The 9,404-nt window shown below is 40.1% G+C and overlaps 1 long non-coding RNA gene across 2 annotated transcripts in view; it reads right to left on the reverse strand.

The window, feature by feature from the left end:
• Nucleotides 1-419: 419 nt before the first annotated feature.
• LOC122555151 overlaps nt 420-9,404 on the reverse strand; it is a 29,444-nt gene continuing 20,459 nt past the window's right edge. For both annotated transcript variants that reach the window (XR_006313190.1, XR_006313189.1), the window contains one exon: nt 420-4,350. This is a non-coding gene — a long non-coding RNA (uncharacterized LOC122555151). The remainder of the gene's footprint in view (nt 4,351-9,404) is intronic.

Below are 9,404 nucleotides of genomic sequence, written 5' to 3' on the forward strand. Positions count from 1 at the left end.
AATGGTGGAACAGACACAGGAGGCTCTACGGCCTACTCTTGTTGTTATATCCTGAGAAAAGGAGATCACAGCACAGTACTAGTGTCCCTACCTCTTAGCAAGGAGGTCAAGTCACACCTGCTCCAGGAGTATGCAATAACAAACATCTGAAGAGTAGGAAATAAATCTGTATGACAGCAACCTATGCAATTTCCTAGCAAGATAGCACGGTGATTAGAATTACCCTGAGATAGGGGAAGGTTGGCTCTCGTAATGCAGTGGTAGCACTCCTATCTCTGAAGGCCTGCGTTCAAATTGCACCTGTCCCAGATGTATGTCATAAGTTGATTAGAAATTACTAACCTGAGAAACCTTTTCAAATTATACAGATTTTGTTCTGAGGTACATCACACAATGAATAGGAAAAGTAGTTAACTGTTTTAATTCTTTTATTAATCAATACCATCATACACATATTTAGACTGTAATACTGGATTATGGATACAACCTGTAAACTAACATTCAATTTAAAGTGGACATCATAAAATAATGGTTGGCTGCTCCATCCCACATATTTTAAAAATTCAATGACAAATGTTCCATTGTGGAACTATATGTACTGCACTTAATTTGGTGAATGAGCAACTTTATGTACTCCACTTATGAATTTAAATGTTGAAGAGTCTGGTCTCAATACCACCACCACTGGAAATTTCAGTACTTCAAAAACAGCTTTTATAGTGAAGCATTTAGAATAATAAGATTTAGAGTGGAGATAAGTTGCTTCCTATGAGTTACCTATGATCAGTGTAGTGATTGTAACAAAGTCAGCCAGGTGGACATCAGAATACATGAGTTCCATGGTTGGACCAGATTAACAGCCACCATCGGGGAGCCCTGGCTGACAGATAAGAACAGGGGTATCAGACAGACATTCTGTTCACTCTGAGCTGACAGAACTCTCCATATTTGAAGTAAGGGGTGACTTGGTGATGGGGTGTAAGCCTCTATGGAGTTATTTCAAATGGAAAGCAAACTCAATAGTTAATTTTCAAAAGGGATTGGATTAGTATTTGAAAAAAGGGAACAAAATGCAAAACCATGGAGTAGGACTAACCGAATGCTTTTTTGTGGGGCTGACACAGGCACAATTGCCTCTTACAATTTATGGCGAAAGTGGGTACTGCAGATGTTGGAGATTAGAGTCAAGACTAGACTCTGATGAAGGGCTTTTGTTCGAAACGTCGATTTTCCTGCTCCTCGAATGCTGTCTGACCTGTTGTGCTTTTCCAGCACTACTCTAATCTGGACTCTTACAATTTATGGTCCCATGGACAGTTTTTGACATTTAGAATTTCCTCATCCATGCATGTCATTTCTCATCTGTCAACTGAAAAGACATGCAAGAGGAGGCAGTCATTATTGATCAGTTATTCAATACAAATATCCAATAGCTTCAGTGGCTGCTTTTAAGACAGGTTAAACAAAACACCTCAGTTTCCCAGGTAACTACAGTTGGGACATTTCACTTGGTTATTATACTTAGCTAAGAAACTGATTCAATGTTTTTCTGGCAGATTGTAGTGATAGGCAGTATTGGAACGGATCCTTAATTCAGAGCAACTAGGCTGTCCAAAACTGGTGACAGATTAGTGTTTGATATAAAACTTACACATACTTACATTTCATTCCAGTTAGCCACGTTGCAATGTTCAAATGATTCTCAATTGTTCCAAGTAGCCTGAAACCCAGCAGACAATGTAGCTGTTGGTATACAAACACAGAATTCTACATTGTATGCCAGGTTCAGGCCCAAACCTGGATAAACATAAGTCCCTGTCATGGACTGCCTTCAGCCTGCTCAAAGTAGCTTGATTTCTCACCAGAATTGGAATTTTTCCCACATTGTACATGACAAGAAAAACCAATCTACTAAAATATTTGGCTGCACTCTCATTGCAATGCAATGGATGTACTGGGATTTCAATGCTTTATAGTGTATCTCTGATTGTAATCACCACCATTACAATGGATTACATTGTATCAGTTTAATGGAGTAAAGTATTCTTCCTTGAAAATTAGATGAAACTGCAAAGATAATGGCATTTCATTGCTGAACTCCTGAGTGACTACGTCTAGGTAGGTGTTGTTTTCACTTGCAAGTCTCTATGCACTTGTCTATAGGGAAAATTGTGCATTTTGAGACAGAATACACTGTGTGGGAAGGTGACAATGAACATGCAAATTGAATTCTGAAACACCTTTGTATGGTTGATGTAACACAAACATTTAAAATACGCCTATAGATGGGAGGCGATCCATCCAAAATGAGGTACTATGTATTCCCAGCACAGATCTTAGGCTTTTCCTTTCCACCACTCCTCCTAGAATGTCTAGTCTTCCTCAGGTCAGTAGTAACTTCACATTTCACCACTCTGAACACACTATGGTCTATTGACCTATATCCAGAAATTCTATTTGAGTTATGTCAGAATATCACAAGAATTGAAAAAGGCTGAGTGGATAGGAAAGATTGCACATGGTTTGAACAAATTAAGAAATTCATAAGGTGAAGTAGTGATATGCAGAGAAATAAAAAAGGAATGATATAGAACTTGATCTTACCACTAGGGGCTGTTACTGATCTTTGCAAATGGTCTGTATTGACGACTTCAAAATTATTAAACATACAGGGAGGGTGACCAGGTTCTTCAAGTCAAAATGCAGGATACATTGAAAAGCCAGGCTCCATAATGACAGATATGTTGGGCAACCAATGAGAGAAGTTGGGAGAAGGGACAGTTAAAGGCAGGAGGGCGTGTGAGAACATTCCCCAGAATGTGGCTGCCTGGAGTTAGCAACCCTAATCTGTAAATACTGTTTTCCTTAATAAAACTATCAGCAGCAATGGAGAAGTCACTGAAAACATTGGTGACAACGCTCTTGAGAGCTCATGGGGAGGAGGATGGATACAGGTTACCTGTATACTGTGCAATACAATGGGAATTGTGTTTTTGCAGGAAAGAACAGAATTTCAAATAGTCGAATGTAAACTGAGACTGGATGAAGACAAACTGTCACTGCGCCCATCATCTTCGGAGTTTGTTGGGACATAGTGAGAAAAACGAAGCATCTGGGCACCTACATATTGGTCATCTGTTCCTTTAACTTTTCAATTGTAGATTTTATGCATGAGAATTAATTTTAACCTGGGTTACTCGTTAATTGTAACATTCTCAATATTAATCACTAAATAGTATATAATCACAATCTTGAGAAATAATAGGATCAAAAGTGTAAACAGTCCTTTGGAATTTCAAAATTTATTGCTGGAAATCTCTGAAGTTACTCATAGTCCAGGTGGGGGAAGGTTGTTATGGGTCCAGCCTAATAAAACTCTGCTTTCCACAGAAACTAAACATTAGTTTTTATTACTGGAATCTTAAGAGTTAAGATTGCGGATCAATCTTATAAACTTCTAACTAGAGAGTAAAATGATTTTCAAAAATAAACACTTGCAAGGTGACTGACCGTGAGCTAGATATACTTTTTATCCACTTAAGCTCTCCAGTAAGACATCAAAGCTCAGCAGGGTAAAGGATGGCGCAGCATTTTAAATGGTTCACTTAATTTTGGAATCAAATGCGATTGGTGAAAAACAGTTGAGAGGAATCATTTTGACTTGATCGACACCGATACAGTTGAGAAAGGAAGTGGTCTCAGTGCAGTCCGAATGATTTCAACATCTTCCAGTGCAGGTGCTCACAAGGATTGATGTCTAATCATACAGCTTGCAAAGTAACAAATGAAAGCGTGTTTCAGACAGCACAGATAAACAATCCAGAAGAGATGAACATATATTGGTCACATTTCAAAGAATAACTAATTAAGCACAAAAAAGTTAAGTGATACAAGATGAAAGAGCTCAACCAAGAGGAATGCAACAAGATACTGACTGCAGTTGGAGTTATTTAATCTGAAGGTAACGATCCATATTAGAATTGGATGTTGCTTATTAATTGCCTGTTCCCCAACACCCCAAACTTTGTTAAATCTGACACCTTATGGAGTACAGTTACAACTATAAGCCTCCATTACTAAGGACAACAGTAACATCAGCAGGACTTCAACTCAGTAATTGCAGAGTCCATCTGAACATATTATCTTCCAGTGCATCCACCTTGGACAGGAAGCCACTTGAACCAGAATGTAAATGAACCAGGAACAGAACAGTGTGATACCATCAGAGACCCAGTAGCCAGATGTAGCTGCTGGATGGAGACAGAATCTACACTGACTACTGAGCAAGTGATGGGCACGGAAGCGTTGATTGGAGATTGTCAGTACACAGCTGTCACTGTCACATTAGCCCTGTCAAAACAGAATGTTACACAGTCATCAAAGTTAATTATTTTAAGCCAAAAAAAGGTGTTCAAGTTACTAAAGACAAGCACAAATGTTTCATCTTATTTGCACAGTTCTTTAAAAAATGGTTAAAGGACCAGTCATACAATTGACATGCAACTTCCTTAATGACTCAGAGGGGAATGATTCATGTAGATCAGGAAGAGATTAGGTTGAATGTTTGTCTTGTGCAGTTATGATGATCTTGGCCATGAATGTACCATAACTGCTCTTCATTTTAGGTTGGGAAACAGCACAGATCACCAGATTCCCTCCTCTTAATCTGATTACTGGGGAAGAGAGATGAACAATACTGTGATAACATGGTGAAACAGTTTACTGAAACATTTACAATGGGGTGTACTATTTGTGATTCACTGATGATTAAATCTCAGCTTTGCCAGATAGAAAGCCGAAGTGGACACCCTCCCAATGGGAAGGAGAAAATCATTCAGAAGGACAGGGATATAGGCCAATCAGATGTAGAACTGAGGGATGGATTACTTTACCCAAGGTCTAGAACAATTGCTTGCTTCCTCAAATAGAATGATAGGAATAGCAAGATTGGTTTTGTCCTTAAATCCTTGCAAAAGAGCTATAAGCTCTGTATTTTAGGCTGAGTACATGAACCATTCCTCAGTCAGGTAGTGCAGTTACTTTTCTGATCCAGCTGAATGGAATGCATCACAGAAGCAAATGGAGCTCAGAATGGAACCAACCTGATGCTGTAACAATACAAGTTGACTTGTTTTAAGTTTTGCTTATAACCAGACAGCCTTAAAAGACACTTCCTTTTATTATAAGATGTGGCTAAACTTATTTCAACATTTCGTTGTGTCAAATTGTAATTTCACCACCTAAAAAAGGTCAAAAATGCCTTCATTGACCTCATGACGCCAAACTAGTCTGATTTCTAAGAATCATGCAATGACCTCCATTTCAAAACCAAGATTATTTCCTTAGCTGACCGTTATCATTTCAGATGAATAAATCAGATCTCTGTTTAATGCAGAGTTAATGCAGAGGTTCTTTTTCCTAAGTTAATATATAGATGGACAGTAATGAGAAATAACTTCAAATCCAGCTAACCACTGCAGATAGAAATCAACAATGTTTCACTATGCAATACGTATCATTCTTTTCAGGCATAACCTTGTATTAAAGAATTGTGTGGTAGAACTAAGAGCCAATTCATCACTTCCAAATCTTCAAGGGCTAATACAAATTACGATGGCATGGTGGCTCAGTGGTTAGCAATGCTGCCTCACAGCACCAGGGACCCAGGTTTGATTCCACCCACAGACAACTGTGTGTGTGGAGTTTGCACATTCTCCGTGTCTGCATGGGTTTTCTCCGGGTGCTCCGGTTTCCTCCCACAATCCAAAGATGTGCAGGTCAGGTGAATTGGCCATGCGAAACTACCCATAGTGTTAGGTAGGTACATTAATCAGAGGGAAATGGGTCTGGGCGGGTTACTCTTTGGAGGGTCAGTGTGGACTTGTTGGGCCAAAAATGGACTGCTTTCATACTGTAGGGAATCTAATCTAATCAAGTAAATATTAGTCAGTTTTATGTTTAAACCCTGCAACATAAAACAGTTAGGTGACCAATGAGACAATGCACGGATTCCATTTCCTTCAAATCACTGCTTTGAAAAATTCAGCTGTAAAAAAAGTGTCAAAGTAATTGATAATTGAAATAAAGCAAAAAATTTAATAAACTTAATTTCACCAAATTCATGCTGTAAGAAAGTTCAAAGACAGAAATTGGGTGGAATGTGGTTAATTCAGAACAGATCAAAGACAAATTACAGGAAGGTTTTAATAAACATGTAGAATGGATGTGCAATTGATCAAGTCTCTGACAGGGATAAATGAAGGTGGTCCATTTGACAGAAAAATCAAGGAGGGTAGACAAAAGAATGAGCTTACAGATATTCAAATTGCTAAAAAAAACCAGACTAATGTGTTAATAAGGCAAACCAAGTAATAGACTTTACTTCAGGACGAATACAAAGCTAAACTAATATTGATCTCCAGATTCTGAGAGGATAATACAGGCATAGAAAGGGAAAAAACTATATCAGAAATGAAAACAGAACTGAGCTCTTTATTGGGATAGATAAGAGAGGGACTCTTCTTCACAGCTGTTTTTGACACATCCTGCAACATCACAGAAGCTAGACGTTGATAGCATCTTCCAGACTCATCCCTTCTAATCAGTTGTTTCATTGTGAGCATCCTGATGTGATATGACCATGGACCTCCCTATTTCATCACCCCAACACCTCTGGTTTTCTGCTTTCTGACACCAAAGATCACCTGCAGCAGCCTCAGGTGGGTCAGAGAAAAACAACAGCACAGCACTAAAGAAAAGGCCCCTCCACACAATCTGATACTCAGCAGGGAAAGGCCACTCAGTCCATAAAAACTGCTCCTCTACCTCAATGCCAGTTTATCCACATACACACCTCCACTGATCTCATTAGTCAACTGAAGTTCATTAATTTCTGTTTTGCTGTCAATGATCAAACTTCACAGACTCCTGGATACAGAATTCAAGATTGTGCACAGTTTGGAAATGAATAATGTACTCCAACCGTTGCAGCGCTAACAGAAGGCTGTATGGATACATTGGGAGTGTTAAGTGTCTGGCTTGCTGTGCAGCCCTTTATCAGTGGCGATGAGCATATCCTCACCACAGCCTCTGCTCCATTCCTGTAACATACACAAGATGTGACCACTGCTGCCTTCATACTATTGCAGTCTGTGCACGCAATTCACTGACTACTTTGCTGCTGCTTTCATGGTTCAACATGGATTATGCAGGCATTACCAAGTTGGTACTACGTTGGTGGTGGTGGGGTGTGGGGGGCAAAATGGGTAGTGGATTCAGTACTCCATGCTGTGATTACAGACCTGACTCCTTGTCCTTTTTGTGGTGGAGATTGACTGAGTGTCTTTGAGCAACGAACTAAAAACAAAGAAAATATTCCCTTACTTACACACTCCAACTGACTCATGGCTTGCTACTGAAGATAAATTTATTTAATTTACTCAGAACACAGACACATCCAACATATTTCACCATCACTCTAAAAAGTAACATTTAATTGAGCCCCAAATGACCATTACATTGGGACACTGCTGTTCATATACACCACCAGTAGCCAATGATCACTTGACTAGCACTTTGCAATAAAATATTAAATCTCCAGTTTAAAAGTAGAAGGAAACTTGCCAAGTAACTATTTCAAGTAGCGTGGAGCATACTGACAGGAGGAGATTCAAAGATGTATTTTTCTGCAGTTTAAACTGACGTTATAATGAGAATAAACGATTAAACATTTTAGTAAAGGATGATTCAGACTCTCCTACCCCATTAGCACATAATTATATTAGTACCTTCATCTCGCCAGGGTAAAAAGATGAAATTCCATTCCAGTCTTCATCCAACATTCCTTTCTAACATGCAAGAATAGTCACCTTCACTTTTTTTTTCCTCCTTCCCTCCATTCACTCCCCCCAGACCCCATTTGCAATCACTCAAAAGTACAGAACTGATCCCTCAAAAGTGTTTTGGAAAGATTCAATTCATAGTCAGATAGAACACAAATTCCATAGTCTCTCCAGCCATATTCTGGTTGGGGCAGAATGAGGCAAGAATAGGTGCGCAGGATGAGACAGCAGTTGTGTCGTGTCATTAGTTGAAATTTCTGGATCACTAATAATGATGATCTAGAGAGAAGTTCAAATCCCACCATAGCTAATGGGGAATTTAAAATGTAGCCAACTAAATAATATATTAACTTTCTATTTTTCAGATTTAAGTGGATTACTGTTTTAAAAAAAGTACCTAGTTCACTAATGCTCTTTTGTGCAAGTGTGCCATCTGTACCTGGTCTGGATTCAGTGTGGTTGATTCTTAACTGCCCTTAACTGCACCTTCCCTGTGCAATTGCCTAGTAAACTATTCAGCTGAATTAGACAGATCACTACCATCTCAGGAGTAATTTGGGCTGAATAAAAAACTCACCTTTCCTGAATAAATACAAGTAATCACTTGAGAAACTGTATCAGGTTGCAATTAGATAGTCAACCTCAAAGTTTAGCCTCAGCACTTCATAAATAATTGGATCAATTATTTTTGTTTTGTTGAGAGTTGGATACAAAACTAGATCAGCCAATGTATATTAGCTCTAAAAGGAAAGCTAACTGGTACTACAGAACCTTGAGAGGTTAACAAATAGTTCAACCCCTCATGGTTCAGAATTAGAACGTCGAACAGTACAGCACAGGAACAGGCCCTTCAGCCCACCATTTCTGTACCAATCATGACAACATTCTAAACTAATCCCATCTGCCTGCATATGGTCTGTATCCCTGTTGTCTGTGGATCCCACCACCAGGGATATATTTCCCTTCCCACCCGTATCTGCTTTCCGCAAAGACCGTTCCCTCCGTGACTACCTGGTCAGGTCCACGCCCCCCCCCCCCAAACAACTCACCCTCCTGTCCTGGCACCTTCTCCTGCCACCACAGAAATCGCAAAACCTGCACCCACACCTACATCCAAGGCCCAAAAGGAGCCTTCCACAGCCATCAAAGTTTCACCTGCACATCCACAAATGTCATTTGTAGTATTCTTTGCTGCCGATGTGGCCTCCTTTACATTGGGGAGACTGGACGCTTTCTCGCGGAGCGCTTTAGGGAACATCACCAGGACACCAGCACCAATCAACCCCGCTGCCCTGTGGCCCAACATTTCAACTCCCCCTCACACTCTGCTGAGGACATGGAGGTCCTGGGCCTCCACCACCACCACTCCCTCACCACCAGACGCCTGGAGGAAGAACGCCTCATCTTCCGCCTCGGAACACTTCAACCCCAGGACATCAATGTGGACTTCACCAGTTTCCTCATTTGCACTGCCCCCACCTTACCCCAGTTCCAAACTTTCTGCTCAGCACCATCCTCATGACCTGTCCTACCTGGCTATCTTCCTTCTCCCCCCCCCCCCCC

This window comes from Chiloscyllium plagiosum, chromosome 12 (assembly GCF_004010195.1).
Source record: "Chiloscyllium plagiosum isolate BGI_BamShark_2017 chromosome 12, ASM401019v2, whole genome shotgun sequence".
NCBI lineage: Eukaryota > Metazoa > Chordata > Chondrichthyes > Orectolobiformes > Hemiscylliidae > Chiloscyllium > Chiloscyllium plagiosum.